This window comes from Sciurus vulgaris, assembly GCF_902686455.1.
Source record: "Sciurus vulgaris genome assembly, chromosome: 7".
NCBI classification, from domain to species: Eukaryota; Metazoa; Chordata; class Mammalia; order Rodentia; family Sciuridae; genus Sciurus; species Sciurus vulgaris.
Genome location: NC_136467.1, coordinates 121,753,015 through 121,779,099, shown reverse-complemented (window position 1 = coordinate 121,779,099; position 26,085 = coordinate 121,753,015). Strand labels below are relative to the sequence as shown.

At 38.2% G+C, this 26,085-nt stretch overlaps 1 pseudogene across 1 annotated transcript; it reads right to left on the bottom strand.

Annotated features, from left to right (window-relative positions):
- Nucleotides 1-833: 833 nt before the first annotated feature.
- On the bottom strand, nt 834-23,535 carry LOC306666605 (peptidyl-prolyl cis-trans isomerase FKBP5-like; annotated as a pseudogene). The gene is made up of 6 exons (XR_013766706.1): nt 23,033-23,535; nt 18,380-18,469; nt 15,957-16,039; nt 8,191-8,376; nt 4,038-4,277; nt 834-3,311 (listed from the first exon to the last, which is right to left on the bottom strand). The product of XR_013766706.1 is annotated as a peptidyl-prolyl cis-trans isomerase FKBP5-like (transcript).
- Between the last annotated feature and the right edge of the window lie 2,550 nt (nt 23,536-26,085).

Here is a 26,085-nt window from a genome sequence, read left to right as displayed (position 1 = left end):
CTTTGGACTTGCAATTTTCCTGCTTCAGCCACCTGAGCTGAGCCACTAGGATTACAGGTGTGCACCACTGAGACCGGCTCTTTCTTCCACTTCCCACAGAAGTTATGTTGGACATGAAGGAGAGAAATCATGAAGGGAAGCTCTGAGGGCCTCCTGAACCTTTTCAAGTCATTAGAAAATGTCTGTCTGGGTACACTTTCATCAGTCATTGCTATTCAGATACCCAAGTAGCCAGTTGATGGAAAAATACACAGGTAGTTTGGGGGATTCTGAGTTTCAGAATATTGACTAATAGTTCAATTTTGAAGCATTTTGTCACCAGTGTTGGTGAGTCTCAGAGAATACAAGGTTCTAATAATGCCCCACCCTAAAAGGGAGTTCAAAGCGCTGCTAAGATCGAAGAACTTGGTCAAAGCTCTTCACTTACTCCTCGTGCTTTGGAGGGTGTGCAGGCTGCCTCTGAATAACAGGTTAGGAATTCACAGCCAGAAAGCTTGCTCTGGCTCATCTTCAAGATCCCTAGTAGGACTGTTATTTGCACAGGGAAAAAACCATGCAAATAAAGGGAATTATTTCATTATCAAATAATTTGACAGCAACAGGGAGGAGTACAATTCAAATCTGGAGATAAGGCTAAGGATTCAAGAGATAAGGGAATAAAGGGTGCCTGGAGCCTGTGCTGGCCTTTAAGTTCCCACCAGAGAAATGGACACTGCTACCCAGCACTGCACCACCTTCTGGAGGAGCATGCCATCACCTCCTCAGGCCTTCAGAGGAAGTAAAGACGAGCGCCCGATGCGACAGCTCAGCAGAGATCACCCAGACATGCTTACTTGTGTTTCATATATTTATTAAAGGTCACAATTAAACTTCATTTTCCAAACTGAACCTATCGTAAAATCAGTTAAAAGGTGGAATATCCAATAGTTAATGAAAAAAAAAAAAAAAAACCTGTTATTTTTACAGTATTTGGTTCAGTTTAACAAAGATGCATCATTCCACTGCCTTCAGCCCAATGTTGGTTTCAGGTGAGAGGACACAGCAATATTGTCTCTTGTCAATTTTCTGAAGTCTCAGTTCTTCAAGTTGGCCCCCACCAGAGTTTTCCCAAAGCTTTCCCTGAAGACTAAGCAAAACTAAGAACAATGAAAAACATTTTTAAAAAATTTATTTAAGGAAACAAAAGTACATCTAAGTGATTTTTTTAAAACCAATTTTAAAATTCATCATATGCTGCCTCACCAATCCAGATCAGTCTAAAGGTGGTTCCAAGACATCTTCTGATTTCTACATTTTAAGGTTACTAAGTTTGATAGAGAATATGTGAAGTTTCACATACCCTGTGGCTTGGAACTACTTGCACACTGGCCAGTTCCCCTGCTGGCCCACAGCACAATAGGGACATAGCTGGTTGGGGTCATCTGAGTTTTGGGGTAGTTTTCTTGTTTGTTACCTGCAAAAAGCTAGACTCAAAAATTCAGTCTTGGCCTCACTAATTTCATGCTCTAGTCAACAGAGCTACAAATACTAAACAGTTAAGCAAATATGCAAAATCAGCTTTTGCTTTTCATATTTCCTATGTGAGACTGGGGCTTTTAAAAGAAATATTACATGAAAAAAGACAAAAGCATAAATGAGGAATTAGAGGGGTAAAAGCAAATGACCTGATTATTAGGTCTGAAGGTGTTAACCTAATAATGAAAATGTTAAAACCAGAGTAAAAATAATAACTAATTCAAAATGTAACTAACAGCCAGTGTTCTTTAGGATTTAAGAAAGTGGGATGGTCTAGGTTTAGACAAATGCTTCTTCAAGTTGCCAAATGCATTCTCATGAGTGTTTCTTCATTTATTTACCCATAAGAACTAAAATCCTACTATATATGTCTTAAGACTTGCTCTAATTCAATGCCCAAGTACTGGAGATTCAGGCTAGATGTACCTATTGGCGGGAAGCTGTTCTTAACTCTTACAGCTCACACCAGAATGAAGCAGCTACCAGTGCAGCCTTGTGAACCTGCAGGTGAAACCCTTAATGTAGAACAGCAACTACTTACTTTTTCAGCCCCACAAATTCTGTTTTTTAAGAATTAAGGTACTAAGTAGTAAAAAGTCAACTTTTTTTTTTTTTCCCATGATAGAGGAGTGTAAAGTTCCATAAGCCAGTATACATATGTTTATGAGCAATTAAAAAAAAAGACAAAAAAGCTGCACTATACTGAATGGATATGTAAATAAATCCACTCCAGGTCAAGCTATTACAAGTCTTAAATTCTTAATGACAAGGCTTTGAAAGGGAACAAGAAGCTGACTGATAGCAATGCTGCAGGAAGTACTGTGTACTAACATTATTAATTAACATTTCCTTAAAGGAATAGGGGAGGGGGAAAAAAAGCACAATTTTGATGGCTCTTTTCACATTTCAGCATCTCAAAACTTCATCCAAATCAGGGAAGGTGAATCCAGAAGCTTCTGTCTGCTCATTATCATTGCTGAAGGGTGTTCTCGGAATGAATGACAGAATTACTCCCCCAGGGGCAGGCTGGGTGTGGCAGAGAGCCACTCTCCCCAAGAAGGGAGAAGGGAGCTTGGGAAGCAGCAAAGTCAGCAAGCAAATGGCCTCTGAGGGTCTGGCTTTCAGGTCTGCGATGCTGCTGTGGAACTGAAGGGGCTCCATACCTCTTGCCTTTGGGTTCTGTTGGTTAAAAATGCGGTAGGTTGCATTCACAGCACATCAGTCATTTAAAAAACAAAACCACCTCACTCTCCTTCCCTCGCCCTACCCACCTGTAAGAAAGGAGAAATTGATTAAGCATATTTTTTAAAAAAGGTTCTGCAGTGCTGTTAAAGTTCAAATGTAAAATCTAACAGCCCCAAATTGTTAGGATTATCTCCAGGAACGCTGTGATGGATATGAAGGTTGATAAATGGAACGAGCTGGACTCAGCTGTTGGCTCAATCTCTCGGTAACAACAGCCTCTCTGTTCTGTTCTACCTGGAGTGGTCCCACGCCACCCCCTCAATGAACCCACTGGGCAGCAGCAGGGTGGTTGTTTTGGGGAAGCTACTGGTTTTGCCATTTGCTTCCAGAATCACATAGACTATAACAAACTTTACACTAAACACTGTTTAGTCCTGAGTTGGGTAAAAGCCCAATGAGGAGGGGCTGAGTTCATTAGGACTCTCTTCCCTCCTTGGCGTGGCGTCATACGTGGCCTCCGGGTTTCTCTTCTTCCTTGCTTGACTTCTGTTCCTTTTTCATTGGGTGAGCCCCTCTAAAGTCTTCTTGTTCATTGCTTTACTGGCCTCTTCCTAAGGAAGAAGAAATCATGAGGGTTGGAGAATAAAGAAATGAAATAAATTTCTGGCTCCTCTGAGTGCTTATCAGGTCCAAAGTGAGAGTGTATTATAATGACTTTATCTAGCTTGCCCAGTACAGTAAGTCAGGGCTCTGCTACAACAGTTGGAGTGGGAGCTTTCCCCTTCAGTGAGTAGGCTTGCTGCAGGTGGCAGCTATTGATAATTTAGTGCATGTGGTGGGGGTGGGGAGTGGAAGAGGAACTTGGGACCAGAGAATGACTATGGAGCAGGGGAGGCTGAACCCTCTCCCAAGAGATCTTTCCTATCACATTTGCAGGTTAACCGTCAAGGTAAAGGATGTAATGGTGGGGTTACTATAATACCCATTTCCTGTGAACACTGGAAGTCTCAACAAAGAAGTGTTACTGGGGGGAAGCAACCTGATGGGTTTTTAGTATGTTTCAGGGAATTTATTTCCTTATATCTTGCATGGATATGCCAATGCCTCACAATTGATGGATGCCTTTGGTGAGTGGAATAGTCCTCCTCACCTCTGGATACAAACCAGCCTCAGATCAGATTGGAAGTATGGTGTATGAAATCCCAGGCACCCCTGATCTTGTGCTTCTCTGGTTGTCTACCTGAACTTGTCCCTTACGCTTAAGCTTCTTAGAAGAAAATCCAAAGAGGCAAGGTCAGTTCTTGATCTACTTGAAGGCAAGTGGGTTCTGCACACACCTTTGCATCCTGCTCTGCGAACTTCTTGAACATGTTGGCATATATCCTACGGTCCCGCTCGTTGTGCTCCTTCGCCTTTTTCTGGCACATGGAGATCTGCAGCCTGGCAGCCTTATTCTGGGGATTTACTTCCAACACTTTCTCAAAGTCACCCTTCGCTGACTCAAACTCGTTCATGAGCAGCTGGGCTTCACCCCTCCTGTACAAGCCTTTCTCATTGGCACTGTCCAGTCCAAGGGCCTAGGAACAGATGGTCTATATTTTAGAAAGGACGAATGTAACCCGTCTTACTGGTGGGGATTTTAAGAAGAAGAAATTTAAAAAATAGCTTACTAAAGTCCTCTGGCCAAGGGAGATATAAAAGGTGAACTGAAAAAATGGAGCTCAAGACAATTAAAGACTGATCAAATTAACATACTACTCAAATTAATTTCTGTATTTAATGTAATTTCTAGAATGATCCCAAGGATATTTGAGAGGAGGCACTGGAGAAGTGAATTTTAAAGTTCATGAGAACAAATGAATATTCAAGAATTGCTGAAAAACTTTTGGGAAAAAAAGAAAATGAAAGGGATTTATCTGACTAGCAGAAAGGATATACTATAAAATTACTGAAATTAAAAGTTTGGTTACTTACTAGTACATGGATAAAAGCATTCAAAACAGATTCATTAAAAAAAAATGATATAAATCAGGGGCTGGTGGTTTGTGGCTCAGTGGTAGAGCACTTGCCTAGCACGTGTGAGGCACTGGTTCAATTCTCAGCACCACATATAAATAAATGAATAAAATAAAGGTCTATCAACATCTAAACAATATTTTTTAAAATGATATAAATCAATGGGGAAAGTATTAACTCCATAATAAAGTGGGGGTGGGACAGTTGGCCACCCACACAGAAAATAATTAAATTCTTACCTAACATCATAAAACACAAAAACTGATCCAGAACAATTACATTTACATACAAAAAACCCACATAAAAATGAGTTATTTTTATAATGTTAAGGTGGGGAAGACTTTCTTACTAGGAAGGAAATGACAGATTCAACTGCGTAAGTATTACAACTTCATAAAGAGAATCAACAAAATTATAAGACAAGTGAGAACAAATGGTTAATAGTGATACCATTCAATTGCTTTAATCAAGATTGCTTCAGAAATCTAGTCAGGGCTGGGGAGATAGCTCAGTTGGTAGAGTGCCTTCCTTGAAGCACAAGGCCCTGGTTCGATCCCCAGCACCGCAAAAAAAAAAAAAAAAAAAAAAAAAAAAAAATCTAGTCAAAAGACATGAATGGGCAATTCACAGAAGAAATACAAATGGCTAATAAAGATGTGAAATTTCATTAGTAAACAAGAAAAACGAAAGTAAAACTTTTGTTGCCGCTAATATCAACAAAAAATACTAATTATATTCAACGATAATGTATATTAAAATTTTAAATGTTCATGTCTTTTGGACTTAGCAATTCCACTTCTAGTAGTTTATCCTAGGGAAACATTTCCAAAAGCGCGTAAAGAGAAGTCGTACAATTTATAATATCAAAAACCTGGAAATCTTCCAAAGGGGATTGGTTAAATAAACTATGATGGATACATACAACAGATCTTAAAAAGATCCATTATTGATCTTAAAAATAAGGGAGAGCTCTATGAGGGACTAACTAAAGATGGAAAGATGTTTTGTTTCATAAAACTATATCTAAATCCAGAGAATATCATGATAAGTGAAATAAGCCAATCCCCCAAAAAAACCAAAGGCAAAATCTCTCTGATATGCAGATGCTAACTCACAACAATGGGGTGGGGGGTAGGAAAGAATGGAAGTACTCTGGATTAGACAAAGGGGAATGAAGGGAAGGGAGGGGCAATGGGAATAGGAAAGAGAGTAGAATGAATCAGGAATTACTATCCTAGGTGCATATATGATTACATGACCAAGTTAATTAATTCTACATCATATACAATCAGAAGAATGAGAAGCTATACTCCATATATGCGTAATATGTCAAAATACATTCTCCTGTCATGTATAACTAATAAGAACAAAAAAAGTTATATGCTACACAATCTAATTCCTTCTGGAATATAACTCTATGAGAACAGAAAAAAGAATACTATATCTCAATCTATGCATTTTCACTTAAAAAAAAACAATTCACATATATGTTATATACTACATAGGGAATAAAAGGAAAGAATATGTATAAAATGAATAAACTGATCTTGGGAATGGACCTTCTGTATGTTTCTGTAATATATAAATTCTGAATAACTATATTACTTTATAATAAAAACAAGCACAAAGTTTAAAAGGTGTAATTAACAATATCCCTTTCTCAGGCAAAAATTAGTATATAATATGATAGGAAACATTGATCATCCACAAAACTAAAAAATATTATAGGGGCTGGGGAGATAGCTCAGTTGGTAGAGTGCTTGCCTTGTAAGCACAAGGCCCTGAGTTCTATCCCAGCACCGAAAAAAAAAAAAAAAAATTACAATGAATATACAAAATATTTTCCTTTTATTTTTCTCATCACTTTATCTATCTTTAAGATGCATCCAGTTATTAGCTCCTACCCACAATGTAATATACACTGTTTGCTCTGAAACTATGTGCCTGAGATGAGTCAGCATTGCAGCTGGGCACAGTGGCACACGCCTGTAATACCAGCAACTTGGGAGGCTGAGGAAGGAGGATCGTGAGTTCAAAGCCAGCCTCAGTAACTTAGTGAGGCCCTAAGCAACTTAATAAGACCCTGCCTCAAAATAAAATAAAAAGGGCTGGGAATGTGGCTCAATGGGGGAAAAAAAAAGAGTCAGCATTGCCTGGTACATAAAAATATCAGAATGGCACATTTGGCAAACCTCATGTAAGCACTCAAAGACTGGAAATAGTTACAGAACTGTAAAAACGGATGCTCTGGATCTTCCAAATTATTGGTGTGTATTCAATATGATTATAATAAAAAGTATCTACATATATTTTTATATGAGCAGTTGTAGTCTGTTATAACAAAGTCTTGAAAAACTCAAGTTAAATTCCCTCCTTTTAAAAATAAAATCGAGTGGGGTGGGTAATAGGGGTGGCAGAGCACCTGCCTAGCATGCACGAGGCCCTGGAGGAAGAGGCCCCAGCACCTGGAGTGGGGTAGGAGGGTGAACTTGAGGAGTTACATCTATTCTGATACCAAATATTATAGCTATTTAATTTTATCAAAACTTTTATTTTTTTTATTTTTTATTTTTTTTTTATTGTAAACCAAATGGGATACATGTTGTTTCTCTGTTTGTACATGGCGTAATCATAATTTTACATAGAGTAATGTTGTTTGATTCATTCTGTTATTTTTTTCCCTTCCCCCCATCCCTCCCACCCCTCTTTACCCTCTATACAGTAGTTCCTTCCTCCATACTTGCCCCCCTCCCTAACTCTAACTCTAACCCTAACACTAACCCTTCCCTCCCCCCCATTATGTGTCATCCTCCACTTATTAGCGATATCATTCGTCCTTTGGCTTTTTGAGATTGGCTTATCTCACTTAGCATGATATTCTCCAATTTCATCCATTTGCCTGCAAATGCCATAATTTTATCATTCTTTATGGCTGAGTAATATTCCATTGTATATATATACCACAGTTTCTTTATCTACTCATCAACTGAAGGGCATCTAAGTTGGTTCCACAGTCTGGCTATTGTGAATTGAGCAGCTATGAACATTGATGTGGCTGTATCTCTGTAGTATGCTGATTTTAAGTCCTTTGGGTATAGGCCAAGGAGTGGGATAGCTGGGTCAAATGGAGGGTCCATTCCAAGTTTTCTAAGGAATCTCCACACTGCTTTCCCAGAGTGGCTGCACTAATTTGCAGCCCCACCAGCAATGTATGAGTGTACCTTTCTCCCCACATCCTCGCCAACACCTGCAAAACTTTTATTTATAAGGTATTTTGATAATTACTCTAGTCAGAAAAGTCTGATTATAACTGAAATCTTTTTGAATTCTCCAATTCATATTGGGAAACAATTCCCAAACATGCAAATAATTAAAACAAAGCAAAATGAAAAAAGAACAAACGAAAATCACATATGGACATGAAGAAAAAAAGACCTGGACTATCTAAAGTTCATCTCACAGAGACAACTTTACCTTGTCACAGCATTCCACAGCTTTGGCGTATTCTCGAAGTTTCAGGTAGCACATGGCCAGGTTCAGAAAGGCAGCGAGCAGAAACGACTCAGAAGCTTTTGATTCCTTTTCTGATAGACCATATTCCATCTCTAACCAGGATACTATTTTCCCATACTGAATCACTGCTTGCATGTACTTGCCTCCCTAGGAGAAAACAGCTAGTAATTACTTGTTGTATTTCACTCTGGAGGGATACAAAGGAGGTGTGAGCACAGTCCAGCCTCAGAGAGCCAAACCCTCCCAGCAGAACCACTCACACCTGAACCCTGGTCTAGATCCTTCCTTCTGTTCTTAGGCACCTTTCCACTCCTGGGAAGTCTCAGCGACCTTCAAGGGGGCCTGGATAGTGCACTAGCACTATACAGTGGTGTTTCCTGGTATTCTATCCATCCTGTCAGTAGATGGCACCCAGGCTTCTGGGTTATATTCTTTAGTGATAATATTCATAAGCCTCTCAAAGGATCATGAGAAGTTTAGTTTACTGAAAGAGAAATTACTTTTCTCTTTTTTCCAGACATTCTGCAGTGCATAGTAAACACTGCAATCTGGTAAGTACTGATCCCAAACACAGCAAACCTGGGCTATCTAAACCAGACACTGATGCAACTACTCAGTGCTGTCATCTGTAGTGCCACCATATATGTAAATGGATGGTCGTGTCCTGGTAAAATTTACTTACAAACACAGGAAATGGGTCAGAGCTGGCCCATAGGCTCTAGTTGTTGTTGATCTATAGGCAATGGGAATATAGGCTAGCAACATCCAGTATAAGTAACGACTATAAAACAACACAGGTGTCAGTCAACTACGTGAGAAAAATCTACTCATTTTTGCTCTTACCTGATGAGAATTCTACCAATTGTAAATAATCAAATGAGTGGAAAAAATACATATGTATATGCTTTATACAAGAAACTTGGTGTATGAGACAGTGTGCTTACTGTCACTGTAAGACAAATGAAATGGAATGCTAGCTGGTAAATACACAAACAAAACAGCAATATAGGTAAGGGCTGTCCTTTGCAGGGGGTGATTATAAGCTTGAGAATGGATGACACATCCTACCAGATGGCAGAAGAGCAACCAGACTCATTAAGACATTAAATCCAAAGAACAGTGTGACAACTGTCACCAGAATTCACCACACTCAAAGCAGCAAGTATGCTTCACTGCAGAGTACTCCAACCCTCAACCAAAGTCGATGAAGAGAAAAAGGACAAAGCAGGTTGAAGAGAATGTTCTTGTCAAAAAGGACTTTGTGTGGGTGGCACAAGAAAGGAGCCCACCTTGGAAAGGAAGCCCTGATGTTGATTTTCTGGTGAGGATGATGAAGTAGACCAGTTTCATGCGAGGGGCCTGGGTCTGAATGAGGACTGCTATGTACCGCAAACATTTCCCATTAGTCACTTAGGAGAGGGAAATCTCACAGCTCATCAGTTTTGCTGTAAGACAGTGCAAAAGGTGCTGAGGTACTAAGCAGGAGAAGGACACTAAAATCAGTCATTCTCTCTGTTGTTATTTATATGAATAAAATATTTATATGAAACCAAGTTTTTTCATCTTAAGTGCTGAAATTCTTGAGATTACACTTGATATGGACTAAATTGTGTTTCCCATTCCAACTTCAGTGTGCTGGTGTTTGGAGATAGGGCCTTTGGGAATTAGGCTTGAAGAGGTCTTGAGGGTGGGGCCCCTGTACGACAGGATTAGTGCCCTTGGAAGAAGAGACACAGTTCACGTCCTTTTTCTTCCCACCTGCACACGGGTGAGGAAAGGCTATTTGAAGACACAGCAAGTAGGAGTTCATTAGCAATCCAAGAGAGGGCCCTCACCTCTGACCCTGGTGGCTGATCTTGAGCTCCCAGTCTCCACAACTGGGTGAATTATTGTTGTTTAGTCATCCAGTCTATGGCACTTTGTTATGGCAGTGAAGCTAACACAATATTTATCTTTTGTCATAGCCTTAGGCATCCTACTTTTTTGAGCACTACAAAAATAATAATATGAACCAGAATAAAGCCCTCACCTGTTTCAGTGATTGGCTTTTTTTCTTTTTTTTCCCCCCGGTATAGTCTTTCATCTTGCTGGGTTGTGAGCTCTTTGAGGACAGGCAGCATGTGTCCTATCCTTTTTGGAATATCCAGAGCTTAGACACAAAAAAACCTTTCATAAAGGTTTGCTGAGTAAACATTAAAGTCAAAGGAATATAATTGTAAAAAACTTTTTCTATCATTGGGAGCAAAAATGGAGGTGTGAGTAGGAAAGAAAGGTGACATTTCATCTAGATTAGTAAGGTCAGGCATTTCCCTGACGTGCTTTTAATTCCTCCTTCATCTTTACTATACCTATTACTTTTCTGATTATCTCTCAATATGTTATTATAGGAAAGAAAAGAGGAACCAGGGAAGACAAAGACATAAATCTTATCATTTCAGTAGGTTTTGAATAATCAGAATGGTAGCAAGTAATGGTTTCTATAAAAACAAATAATACTTTTTTCTTCTTCTTTTATTGTTTTTATACTTATTCTTTTTAGTCAAATAATAGACTTTTTAATAGTTCCTTTACATTTAGAGCATTTAAAACTTTGGAAACTCTTTTGTTTATATCATAATTTTAATTAGACTTCAACTTCTAATAAGCCAGTCTTTGTTTCACAGAATTCCTCCTCTTTAGGTACTATAACGTGGTTCTTCACTGGGGGTGGTTTTGCTCCCTCCTTACATCTTCTGATATCTGAGATATATTAGTTGTCACACTTCAGGGTTGGGGGGATGCCATTGGCATTGAGTGAGCAGAGGTCAGAGATATTGTTCAACATTCTAGAATGTACAGGGCAACCCCACTACAAGGAAAGATTTTGGGGCTGGAATTATCCAACCTCAAATATCAACAGTGCTGAGGTTTAAAAATTCTTCATTAAGAGTGAAGGAGAAAAAAGACAAGGTGGACTCTTCTTTTCCAAACCCCAATCCTAGACTTACAGATGATTTGTGTCTATGGCATTACTCTTGACTCAGTAAGGGTGGTCAAAACCTAGTAGAGACTGTTTTGCCTGAAAATGGTTCCCTGGCTGAATAATGATCCTTTACTAGTTTGCTTTAAAAATGCTTTCCTCCAAGGCTCACAAGAGGGCGCAAGAAACCCCATATCCCTGCAGTGTCCTCAAACCTCTCACTCTGCCACAAGTTAGAAAAATACTAAGCAGGTAAGACCCTTAATGCTTTATTGTTCTGTAGATACAGTCAGCTATGAGAACAAAAATCAAGTTTGTTAACTGGCTTGCATAATGTCTTATCATGTTATCTGTGCTTACTAATTATTTTCAGAGCCAAATGAAGAGTCCTCCCTCACTTTTCTTTTCATTAGTATTCACAGGTTTGAAATGAGATTCTGTAATCTAAACAGCACAATCATTCCCATTTAAAAAGGCTAGAAACTGTTTCAACCCTACATAAGGGGAGAGACTTACCCTCTTGGCTGTAAACCAAACTGACAGGTCAATGGAAATGGAGCTCCAACGTGCAGACACATGAAATATAGATTTAGTTCAGCCCATCTCTGCTGCAACCCACACACCTGATCTCTGCATGCACACAACATGCCAAGTCAAATACCCTGGTAAGATGAGACCCAGGAGGGCAGTATGGCAGATTGAAACCTGCCCTAAAACTTGAAAAGGGAAGGGAATGTGTACAGGAAACTATCTACTAACAATTTTGAAGCCTTACAACTGAAGCTAGAATCACTGCTGGGATCTTTTACCTATAATTAAGAAGGTGCCTCCAGGGAAGTTTCTAGCGGTACAAAATGTTCAGAGACATTCTGGGACAAAAGTCTTGGGTCAGTGGTTTTGAACCTTTCATTAATTTTTCCCCAATGGAATAATGTTTTGAAAGATCTTGTCTATCAAAGTGCACGTTAAAAGTAATATGTTCCATATGTGTGACTGCTGATCCAGATTTATCCAAAGATCAGTAATTTTAAGAATATTATGAAACAATAAGTAATATACAGTTGTGATGCTAACAAGCAACAGAGTTTAAATAATCATACAGATATTTAAATACTGCTTTCTGTTATTGATCATGTATTCTGGCCATCTCTCTGGTATATATTCAGGATAAAGTTATGTGAACACATGACTTCATGACATCATTCTGTTAACAAAAATGTTGTCCAACTTATCTGTTAGAGATTCTGATCAATTGAGCTGTTTACTACACTGGGTAGATATAATTCTAGTCAAAAGGCAAAGCCTCAAAGCTCTCAGGTTTTTAGAAGTTTGGGGAACAACACATAAAATTCAGCCAACATACACTTAATGATGGAGATACATTCTGAGATGAGTCATCAGGCCATTTCAATCATTGAGAGAACATCATAGAATGTACTCATATAAACCTATACGGTAGAGCTCACTATGCACTATATGGTATGACCTGTTGCTCCTGGCTACAAACCTGCACAGTAGTGTCACCTTGTATTAGATACCACCGGCAAATGTAACATGATGGTAAGCATTTGTGTATCTAAACGTACAGAAGGCACAGTAAAAATGCAATATAAAGATTAAAAAATGGCACATCTGCATAGGGTATAGCACATGAATGGAAACTGCAGGACTGGAAGTTGCTCTGGGTGAGTCAGTGAGCGAGAGGAGTGAATGTGTGGGCTGAAGACATTTTAACTACTTTATCACCATGGTATACCTAAGCTATACTAAAATTTATTAACAATGTTTTTCTTTCTTTAATAATAAATTAACCTTATCTTACTATAACTTTATAAACTTAAAACTTTGACTTTATAATAACACTTAGCTTAAAACAGATTGAACAGATGCACAAAAATATTTTGCCTTAATCCTTAAGTTTTTTCCTATTTTATATGTGTATACATATATATATGTATGTATAATTTTTAACTAACTTTTGTAAACTTTTTGTTAAAAATGAAGTTACAAATGCAGATGTTAGCTTAGCCCCACACAGGGTGAGGATTATCAGTATCACTGTTTTTTTTACCTATACATCTTATCCCACTGAAAGGTCATTAGGGTCAATGACATGCATGGAGTGTCATCTTCTATGAAAATAAGGCCTTCTGGAATTCCTCCTGAGGGACCTGCCAAGGCTGTTTTATAGTAACTTTTTTTTTTTTTTTTTTTTTTAAATAAGTGAAAGGAGTCCTCTCTAAATAATGATAATACATACACAGACAAGGAACATAATAATTTATTATTACCAAGAATTACATACTGCACATGATTGTATGTGCTATACTTTACTTTCATACCCCTGGTAGAGCAGATTTGTTTATACAAGCATTACCAAAAACACATGGGTAATGTGTTGGGCTATGTTGTTAAGACAGCTATGACATAAACAGGCAATAGGAATTTTTAGCTCCATTATAATCTTAAAGGACCACTTTCATACGCAGTTCATTTTTTAATGAAATGTTGTTATGTTGTGTAGGACTGCACAGTAAGGACTTTTATGGATTCCAGGAATATAGGAAACACCATTCAGGACTATGGTCTTAAGGGATTTTATAGAAACCTTTCTATTTTATTCTAGTATATTATCTATTTGGGTACATAAATAATCCATTTGGAATCTTGGTTGAATAATGTAGAAGTAGCTGACATACCTCAATCAGAATGTTTTTAAAAAATCAAACTCAACTCTCATGAGTTTTAAAACCCACAAAAATTTAGGACTGGAAAGAAACTTGGGATTATCTAATGTACCTCCTCATTTTTCACATGCAAATAAAATCTCTTTGGACCCTTAAAAGACTTTAAAATCACTTGAAGAACAATAAAGCCTGGTTTTCCAAATTCCCAGTTTAGATCTCATTCTACCATACACCATACTTAATTTTAGTGTATGTAATAATTATAAACAAACATATATTATTTAAGTATCTGGACTTCAATTTGACTACACCCCACAGTAAGAACTATGTTTTAAATTACAAACCCAGTACCCACTTAAAATAAACAAAGTTTCATGCAACAAAAACTTAAAAAAATTCTACTAAATTGACTTCATGACCCCAAGCTCAAAGTCTGAAAAAACAGAAACCATACATGTTGCCCTCTACTTGTGTTTCTTTTGCATTGATCAGACATTCTTACAAAATTCTCTGATTGTTTCATTGGGTTAATATTGACTCTGTTCTCATCAGACAAGGCTGTAAACCAATAGCAAGTCTTATAACAGATGTTCCAGAAAGACTTATTAAAGTCTATTTATACATCACTGCTTTATACTGTTGAAAAAAACACTAAATTTCAGTTCATGGGTGGCAGTGGCAAAAAACAGGAAAAAAATAAACAAAACAAACAAACAAAAAACCCAGGAAAGAAACCTGACAGATCCCCCATTCTCTAATTTTAATTCCAAAGCCCTTTCTGCTTCAGAGAAGGCATGTATTGGGGGTGAGCGAGCAATGGGTAGAGCACTTATACTAGAATCAAAGTGGTTTCCCGTCTTTTTCTTACAGTAGGGGATTAAAATCTAGGGGAGAAACTACCCACATTCCTCGATGCTATAAGAAAGTGTTTTCAGGGCTGGGGAGATAGCACAAGGGCCCTGGGTGCGATCCCCAGCACCGCAAAAAAAAAAAAAAAAAAAGTGTTTTGAGAAGCAGTCTATGATGTGTATTACTCAGGAATTTTTGAAGATTGTTTCACAAAACCAAGTGTTCAGGAATCATCTGGGCCATAGAAGCAATCACCACTCCTGTTAGTTGTTTTTTGAAATCTGTATATGGCCAGTCCTCAGACATTGTGTCATCCACTCTAGCCTTGACTTTTTTAGTACCCAGCTGACATCACAAACAATATCTTTAATTTGCTGTTTAGTTAAAGAAATTGGTAAGTAGGATGTATTTTTTTTTTTGTTTTTAACTTTATTTGGGTTGAGGATCGAATCCAGTACCTCACATGTGCTAGGCAGGTTCTCTACCACTGAGCCACAACCCCAGCCTTAGGATGTGTTTTTTTGATAAAATTTACATTAAAATATATATTAAAATTTAATGTTGGAATATTTGCTGTAAAGTTGCTTTTTCCATTTAATAAACCAGAGATGATATATTTTTCAGTTGAAAGTATTATTAAAATAGAGTCTTAAGGAAACTATTATCTTGGTTAATATTTACATACAAGCAAATGTAACACAATACCTTAGGAAGAGTTAACATTTAATAAATATTTTTGTCTTGAAAAAATAAATCTGTGCATGTTCTTTTTCTGTGCATTTTTCTTTTTTGTCCTATGTCCTAATGACTTTACTAAGACAGTAGAAAGGAAAATGATAGAATTCATTCCTGTGAATTCTATTACTTGTTAACAATTATTCTATTCATTCTTTTTTTCATTCCACAAATACATATAGCATGCTAACTACGTATCAAACAAATGCTTTAGGCCTTGAGTGATACAGTGGTAGGTGTGTATGTGCCAGACCTGGTCTGCCTTTATGGAAGGGTTTATATCTAGATTATGATATGTGTAAAGGAGTTTGTTTTTTTTTTCATATTAATTCATTATTTCACCATTCCTTATACTGAAAATGGCAGACTTTTGAAAATTCACGCTTATTCTTACCAAGAAGGATGTTGAAAGAATCAGAGTAGGAAATATCAACACAACTCATAAACTCCTGAGTGAATTCTTTGACCTGGAAAGGACTGTACAGGGGCTCACACACCTTGAAGTACACTGTTCCCTTCTCTTTGACAATGGCAGCCTGCTCAGCTTTTCTTTGGTGTCCATCTCCCAGGATTCTTTGGCCTGTGTATAGATTTGTGGCAGTGGTTAGAAGAGCACAGGAGGCAAGCATCCGCTGATGCCCTGAAGAACAATCATCAGTTACTTCTAAAGGATACCCAAACTAAAAACACGCTGGCTGTTAAAGTTGCGTGCCATTGCCAGTTCACCGCGAGGCTGGTGCTCTCTTTGTGTGGCTTTAAGAACCCACTTTCCATGAAGATCACACTGGCTTAAAGCACGCTTGCTCAAGGGGGGTGGAGCAGGCAAAACAGGAACATAAACTGCTGAGCACTGTGAGAGAGTTGCACCTTTAGAATGATAAGGCGAGGCCATCCAGTGAAGTCTTTTATATCCCTCCTACAACCTTTACACTTTTTTTTCCAAGTTGTTTCTCTCAGGCCTCAGTTTTTCAACTCTAAAATGGGATACCATTAGAGTTAAGTCAGAGTTGATATTTCACACTGAAATTTAAAATTCCAGGGGAGGTGGTTTTCTAAAACTCTAAAACACTCATGAAGCAACCAGATAACTACAGCTGCCAAAGGATATCTGTAGATGTATAGTTGGGGAATTTCAAAAAAACATAACTGGGAGGGTAAAGCTCATATAAAAATATCACTTCAGAGCACAGAAGTTCATCATCTGCTGGTTTATAACTGTGTGTATTCTTTACTCTCCCCATCACAGACACAAATAAGAACTGTACTTTCCATACCAACGACTGGATTAGGAATCATAAAAGTCACTAGAAGGATTGTTGGGATCTTTTAGGCAAATTGTAATAGGAGTGGTCTGTGTTTTTTTAGTGCATATGAATTGTGAAGCTTAAGTGGCTAACTGTAAAATTCTATTTCAAAGACAATCAGTGTGTCCTGGTGTCACAGATGCTCCCTGTTCCTGCTTTAAGTGAATGAGGGGGATACTACTTTTTCTGGCAATCCATGTCGCCTCCCAACAATTTAGCTCTATTGTTTAAAGCTTCATTAACAAGGGTCCTGTGCATTTTATTTATACTGGCTTCAGTCCTTATGAGTATAAATATAGCCTTAACACAAGGCAGAGAATGAAATCACATTGGTCCCAACAGTACCACATGCCTTCGTGTGTGTCAATACACCTGGCAATGCTGTACAAATACACTCAAGGAGTAAGAATGCTCCCAAAATAAGCTCAGGAGGGAAGGGGGTACCGGCTCTCTCAGTAAAAAGAGAAACAGGAAAGCCAGAGGGTCTAAGTGATCACGTGTGAAAGGTTATTTTCTCCTTTCTTAACAAAAAAACCACAAGCGGCTACGGAACAGTATTGGAAGACTGGTGCTGAGCTAGCAGGCCTTCCAAAGATGCTACCCCAATAAGCTATGGTGTGATAAGAGTATGTGTCTGTTTTGGGGAAAACGAAATAGAAGGGGTATGATTGGGGAACATCACTGATGGGGGAGAAACCCAAAGCTGTCATCCCCTTACTTTCCTAGCCCGAAGTTATAGGCCCACAAGGACAAGGTCCTTCCCAAGTCTAATTATTATAAACAGTCACATTTCTAGCTCTAAGCTTAATGTACTGAACATGGAGGTGGCGGTATTGTGGGTGACTAAACCAAGAATAACAAGGTGGCCCCTGAGGAGCTGCGGGAAGGGTGGGACACTGGTCACACAGAGGGACACTGCTGAGGATGACAGCATTCCTAGCTTAGGCATGTCTTTGTCTGTTCAGTTAATCTGTTGCTGGGGGCCTCCAGAGGTAGCCTGGGTTGGAAATATGTCCAAGGAAGCATATCATTTCTGGGAATCTAAGGCAACTGACAGATTATCTTGTTTCTTACTTTGATAGGTATGAAGAAGAGGACTAGGGTTAGCAAATTTCTTTCCTGCATCTCTGGTCATATAGATGGCCCCCAAGGCCTGGTAACTGGGATAATAACTTGGAGAAACAGTCAGGCCTATTTGTGACTCCTCTGAAAGGTACAATTCCTTCAGCCTGGAAAGCTGTACCTCACACCCCCAAGGAGCTGCTTGGCAGTACGTGAACCTTTTTGTCCTCAACCCAGGGAAAAAAGTACAAAAAGAACAAGTCTAGGAACAAATAAGGGAACAAGTCTTGGATTCTACCCAAAAAGTTAAAAAAAAAAAAAAAAGGCTGACACATAAGAACAAAATAAGAACACTGAGCTCCTTAGTTGTATATCAGGCTGTGCTATGTTAGATGTCCATACTCTAGTAGCAGTGTGGGAGACAAGAGACAAACTTGAAAAGCACAACACAGAAATAAACCACCAGCTAACTATACCACTTTGTAACAGAGTTAATAAAAAGGGAGATGGAAAAGAAACCTATGGTGATTTTAGAGAAGTTGGTATTTTCTCACCTTTTCGAAGCTCTTAAGTGTAACTTCATATATAGCTCAGCATTAGGTTCAAGCCAAAATTTAGGCTTCCCTGCCTCTCCAAAACCATATCTGAAATTGGAGAGTGAAAAATAAAACTTTAAAAGAATTGGTGTATTTTCCAGACACTTCCTTGGTATTCTGAGCATCATATTAGCATAGTGCTATCATTTGCAAGTTACACACAGAGACCCTGAAAACAACCAGATGTGATCAGAAGATGGTGTGCCAAGTATCACTGCTGTGGTTTTCTTAGAAACTAGGCTAGATTTAGTTTTCTTCAGCTTTGCATACATATGTAATGCAACACCTGTACTACTTGGGATAGCTTGTTTAATGTGATTGCAAATGTCATTGCCTTTTTTTCCTGCTTGATTTTACAATTACTCTTTGGCTGTTAGGATCTTCTCCTTAAGCTTTATCAGCAGGAAGGACAAAGGAGATAAAGCCACTGTAATTGTTATAGTGGTGCTTGTTAAAGTTTTAATGACTTTTAGCTTTAAAGTGCTGTTGTTAACTCTCTGATAGTACCACTTCTAGTCAGACAAATGAGGGGAAAGACTCACACACCAGGAAAGAAATATGTTCTCTCAGTATTTAAGATTTTGAAAAAGGACACTAGGAACAGGAATAATTATATATGTAATAAAAAAATAGCAGCCCTACCACCTCATTAAGAGACACCCTCTTACAGTTCTGTAACTATCCTGTTGTAAAATGCTATACCTTTTAGTGAAATCTTCCTGAATAAAATAACTGGGGATATGTAAATTTGTTTTTAGGATCACTAAACATCTTTAACAAATTAAACATATTCAAGAAGCACACATCTGCTAGAATGGAAGTTCTAGTAGTGCTGTCTGGCTGGTTCAGTGGGTCCCAGCATTTAGAACAAGGCCCAGCAGATTAGTACAGTGTTCAAAGGAATATACTCTTTTCCATCTACCAAACTATTCTTGGGTGCATGAAATGGTGTTATGAAAAAGTAAACTCAAACTTTCAGGTTATAGGTTGAAAGATGTCAAAATTAGGTTGATAATACCTCTAGTTTCCTTCAGGGCAAAAGGACTAGAATGGGAATATACATATTTTATTGCCTGTTCTATGATCTTTACCCCTTGCCTGAATTCTCCAGAAAAAATAATATGCTTACTTACTCACCTCCATGGTTACACAAGAAAGTGTAGCTGGAGCACAGACAGGCACAGACATACAATGAAAGCTGGTAGAATGGGGTGTGGTGGCTTTAACAGCAGGGCAAAGGGTATCTTCAGCAAAGAAATAAAAAGGATGTAATTACCAGTGGCCAATTTTAGGAAGTGGTGCCTAGTTTTTCTATTTGGAGTTCTTAGATTTATCGGTCTCCTATTAAGTTTCTGCCATCTGGTAAATAAAGACCATTTCTTAGTTGCTGGGAATGAGGTAAACAGGTGAGTACTTACTGAAAGGCCTATTTACTGAGAGCATGTTATGATTTGGAGTCCTGTGCTAATACATAGGTCCAAATGCAACAGATGATCTGGCATTTGCCTTAGACTGATGGCCCTTAATCAGGCCAATTTTAATCCTCCAGTCCCCCAGGGCAACGTCTAGAGACATGCTGGGGTTGTTACAACTGGAGGGGTGTTGCTGGTTTCTCTTAGTCAGAGGTTAGAAACACTGCTGAATATCTTACAAAGCACAGGATATCCCTTATAACCAAGAATTATCTGGCCAAAAATGTCAACAGTGCTGAAGGTTAAGAAAACCTGCCTCAGAGGAACTCACGAATAGGGCCCTAGGTGGGAAGTCTGAGGACTGGGTAGAGGGAGGCATCAGAGCATCCTGCCCAATATCAATGGGATTAGAGAAGACTAAAGAAGAAGATTATTTCTATAATTTCTCCTGGATTAAAATGAAATGATTCTATCAAGTGTAGAGTAGAGATACAAATAATGACTTCTAGTGCTATTAGGCTTTTATATGCATACAAGAAGTACTTGCACTATCCTTGTTACCAACTGCTTCCTTTTTATAGATGAAGAAACAGGCTCAGATAGAAGTGCTTCTTGAGAGGTCTCAAAGAGGCAGTGCAAGAGCCAGGATTTAAATTCAGACCGTGTGGCCCCAGGAAACGTTTTTTGACCCATTCTGCCTTGTTTTTGGCTCTATCACTCTTGGCAGCCTGTGTTTTTGTTTGGGATTGTTGCAGGATAAAAGCATAAGGAAAGGAAGAAAGAGAAAAAGTTAAAACTATCCACTTAACCTAAAATAAAAAAAGATTAATCAGTCATAGTATTTAAAATGAAAATGTAAAGGGAAGATATTATCCCAATGAGAAGAAAAAAGAATGAGTTCTTTGGAAATGTCTTATTAATTTCTTATGAAAATGTTTTTCGAAGAAGTCTATCAAAGTCAAAGAGAAAGTGTGCCTTGGATATTTTATGGAGAATAACAGAGTTGACACTAAGAGCATAAATTTACAACAGCCATATTCATAACAACACTTGGTGCAATGTTCTATAAGTGGGAATGTGAATAAGACAAGTAAATTTGTTACATGCAAACAGAACAGGTTTGGTGTGTAGGAATTTTCTACATAAATGTATAGTATTAACACACATGTGCAGATACTCACATACTGCCAAGACTGCACTTTGCACGACTCAACATACCGACACCATCAACAGAAAATAACATGTTCCTTCCTAATTATTCCAAATCACATCCATAAAACATATGAAAAAACTTTTATACCTAGAAATTTATGAGAACTTGTGTGCTACTTTTATGCCTGAAAACATCTGAAAAACCTACATGTTAAAAATAGGATCTCTTTTCTGGCAGACTAAGGGTAAAATAGAAGAAAAAGCCACCACAAAAGTAGTGACAACTGATACACTGAGGGCTTGTATGTGCCAGGCAATTTGTTAAGTGCTTTATCTACCTGAATTCATTTAGTCCTCTGGAACTTTATAAGGTAGATACTGTTAACCCTATTTACAGAAGGGGAAACTGAAGCTTAGGGGAGTTAAGTGACTTGTCCTAGTGCACACAGTTGATAAGCCGCAAACAGGATTTAACCATTAATGGTACAACAAACAGTTTAAACCTGCAAGGAACTATTTGCATTAACAAAGACAATTTCTGTTTCTCTTTGTCAGTAACTGGCTAGGTTAAAATGTAATGAACTGATTCATATATGATAAGCTCACAATAAATACAGAACTTACCCTCAAGGAGCTTAAATATGCAAACATACATTAAATATAAGTCCCATCTTCTGTGAGTTTACTATAATTTTAGAACGCTAAATTAAAAGTAATCAGAGCCAGGCATGGTGGTATACATCTGTAATCCCAGCAATTTGGAAAGTTGAGACAGGAGGATCACAAGTTCAAGGTCAGCCTCAGCATTTTAACAAGGTTCTTGGCAACTTAGTGAGACCCTGTCTCAAAATAAAAATAAAATAGGCTGGGGATATGGCTCAGTGGTTCAATTCCCAGTACCCAAAAAAAAAAAAAAAAAAACCACAGGCAATTAGAGACTATTTGGATATTGAGGAGAAAGCTTTCTCCATCTCTACTTGATTAAATAAAAGTTTCCTTTAGAAACAGAGAAATAGCCTCATCTTAGAATGAACTATAATATAGACTAAATGTGAATAAAACACACTGAAATGGGATTACAGTAGTGGAAAAAGGAATAGGGCAGAGAGAAAAAAAAGTATTACTGCCTCAGTAAAGGCTTTGAAGAGTTCATGGTGGAACATTTTGGAAGGATTTTCAAGTAGGAAGTGGCATGACTAAAGCATCACCTGAGAAATATGATCATGTTAGGACAAAGGTAAATAAACCACTGTATTACTGCAGAGGCTATACAAAGGCAACAATACAAAAGGCATGATATTACCTATTGGCAAGGGAGGTCATCAAGAGTCTTAGTAACTCAAAATCCTACCAGTGAAAATCCCCAGAGCCCAGACACATGAGATAAGAAGATGCACTTTCATGTAAACAGAATCAAAACACACTGGTTTCTCTCAGGGTCCATTTCTCAAGATAGAAGGCTTGGATTAATGGTATACTTTTAGATCTAAAAACACCACCAAACATGTTTTCACAAGAGAGACTGTCAGTGTCTGTTAGTTCTAAGCTTGGAAGTGCTAATAGATATCCTTATAATGGGAAAAATTTAGGCAAAAATGAGTCATCTCTGTTGCCTTTAGATCCAGGAAAAATAGGCTATTTTCGGGGGGGAGTGCCTCTATAAGAACATGTGGCACAAATTCAAGTGGTAGTAAATCATTCAAATGCTTCTTCAACTGACTCCTGCCCAGTTTAGAGAAAAAGAGAACTACATATGAGGACTGCTAATTGCCTGACTTGGCTACAAGGCTGGTAAAACAAATGAAAGCAAAACTTGCCTGTCAGTCCTATCCTTAACATGCATCAATCAAATAAACACACTCACAAACCCCTGTGATATTGTAAGGCCCACTAACTTACTTGATGACTAACTATAACCTGACTCAATGAAACATTGTTTCTCCTGTTGTATCAACTTCACTGAAAATACCAAAATTCTCAATGAAAAAGCAAGCATAGCCCTGTTCTTTAGATAACTTCTCACTGTACAGAACTGTTTACTGCTTACCGTGGTCCAAGATACAAAATACATTGCTCTTCTCGCTGCATTTTCTCCAGGGCTTTGTCAATTCCAATTGGAATGTCATGGTCTTCTCCTTCACCAACTGTGAACACCACATCTCTGCAATCAAACATCCTTCCACCACAGCAGCCTTCCAGGTGGACTGAGGGCAAGGAGACAGGACAATCAACAAAGTGGCTCCTTAGGACTGAGTAATTTAGTGAGGCAAAAAGGAGTGGCCACCAATGTAGTAAATATAATTTCTCCTTTCTCATTTCATAAGAAACATATGTGCTATTCTTGACTTAGTTTCACCCACCCAGTAATCATATTTCTGTTTTATGTTTTAAGCTAAACATAAAATTGCTGGTAACCTTATCAATAAGATGGCTTAGTGGGTAAGAAAACCAACTAGAAGCTGGGCACAGTAGTCCACTCCTAAAATCCCAGAGGTTCAGAAGGCTGAAACAAGAGGATCACAAGTTCAAGGCCAGCCTCAGTAACTTAGCAAGACTCTGTCTGAAAAGAGAAATTTAAAAATAGGGATGGGGATGTGGCTCAGTGATTAAGCACCCCTGGGTTCAATCCCTGATACAAACTAACAAACAAACAAACCTCAAAAACCAAAAACAAAACCCCAACAAACAAAAAACCCAACTAGAAACATAGGTTTGATCTAGGCCTACTATATGACAGTTTCCTCACTTGTAACATAGGGTCAAGACATTAGATTATATAAACATATAGTCATTAAAATGCCACAAATTTAATAACCTTCTGTAACTTCATCTTGGCTTCAGATTCCTGGGCAAAAACCCAACTGAGTGGTTATTTCCTTAATGATACACCAAGGTTAACTGAAGCTCTTTCCTCTTTAAGGGTCCTAATCACATTCACAAATATATATGAATAAAAATGAAAACTCCCTGGGCAACACATCAGTCACTAAACTGTTTCCCTTAGTGGAAGTAATAAATGTAAAGTGTGAAGAAATCAATAGTGTACTATAACTTCACAAATCAAATTACTTAACAACCTCTTTAAAAATGTTAAGTGAAAAGGTCAATTTCTTGGGATCTAAGTCCCCAGACCACCCAAATTCATTCAGCTCATTCCTAGGGTTATTTCATATTACATTAAAGTCTTTCGTATTAAGACAAAATAGGAAAATGCATACACATATTGTTTCCTTGATAAGTCAGATTGACTTTTCTAGGAAAAACAATTCTCTGAAACCTTCCAACTACTGTTAACTTTACAAATATTTATGCCTTTCAGTCTGACTCAGTAAGAAAAATAGATGGCTTATATGCTAGGGTAACAGTCACCAGGAAATTATAATTTGTCTTTCATAAGAAAATTCTTTATTTCCACTTCTGTAATGTAATAGCCTATATTCAAATCTATTGCAGTTCCTCATAGATGTTTATCACAAACTTCACCCAACAATAGTATGTACGCATTCTTATCAAGAGTGCGTGGAGGAACAGGCTGTGGCTCAGTGGTAGAGCACTTGCCTGGCATAGGTGAGGTACTGGGTTCGATCCTCAGCACCATGTAAAAATAAATAAATAAAATAAAGGTATTGTGTCCATCTACAACTAAAGCAAATGTTTAAAAAAAGAATTCACGGAACATTCTCCAGTACAGACCATATGTTAGACCATAATCGTCTCAAAATATTTAAAAGGATTTTATCATGCAAAGAATCATACGAAGTATGTTCTCCAACCACAATGGAATGAAATCAGAAATTAGTAACAGAAGGGAGGAAATTTGGAAAGTTTAAAATATGTGGAAATTAAACAACACATTCCTAAATAACCCTATGGGGTCAAAGAAGAAATCCCAGGGAAATCAGAAAATACTTTGAGATGAATGAAAGCAAAAATGCGTTGTTCCAAGTGCGGGGGATGGGGCAGCGCTAAGGGGAGTTAGGGGCTGAGTGACTGCATTAGAAGCTAAACCCAAGGCCCGCGAAAGGAATGAAATCATAAAGATTAGAGTGGACATGGAGAAAAGAAAAACAGCAGCAAAAACCAAAAGAACCAAAATTTGTGTTTTGAAAGTCAACAAAGTTGACGATGCACAACTACTCTCCGGTCCCAGGTCTGATTTCTGCAAATATGGTTCACAATAAACAACTCCAAAACTTCGTGGTCTAACACAGCAGGCAGCCATTTTTGCTCAGAATTCTGTATTTTAGGTGGGACTCAGTGGGGTATGACTCAACTCTGCCCCACCTGGTGGTGCCTGAGATTTCAGGCATGGTAACTGCCCGCAGAAGGGAATAAAGGTGGGCGGGTATGTCGCTCAGTGGGGCGGCGCTTGCCTAGCAGATGCTTGGCCCCGGGGTCAACCCCCAGCACCGCTCAAGGGCAGCAGAAGAGAAAGCAAGGAGATAACTTCCACCTCTGAATAGTACGAGTAGTTAAAATAAATGAACTCATATATCCATCTGAATCTAAAGAAACTAAAATGTTAAATAAGCAAGTAACAAAATTATTTCCCTTCCGGACAGGTCATTCACTATAAGCAACAGAAGCTCGTGGGCTCTGGACAGTGACAGTGGAAGCGGCTCTGGTACTACAGACCTCTGCCACCTTGGAAGCTCTCTCTTTTCACAACAGCAAGTTAGGGGGAGAAGGTGCTTGACAGAGTAGGAAGCAACTCAGCAATACCCTCTTAATATTTTAAAAAGGGCAGGGGATGTTTAAAATCCCCTGGGTTTAATCCCTGGTACCAAAAAAAAAAAAAAAAAAAAAAAAAAAAAATGGGGTCTCTAGACACTAAGCAAAAGATGTGGACTTCAGTTGTGACATTTTCTTAAACTGAAATCGCTGAAGCAAAAATGGCAAACATGTTCACACCCATCTGTGCTTGGTGGTGGGCATATAGGTATCATTATTTTCTATGCTTATTATTTTCCATATCTGTATGTTAGAACTATTTCCTGATTTCAAAAGGAAGAGGAGGAGGAGAAAAAAAGAAACTTCAATAAATCACAAGTATGTGCCAGGTTATTCAGGTCTCTGCAGGTGTCTCCTTAAATAACCATT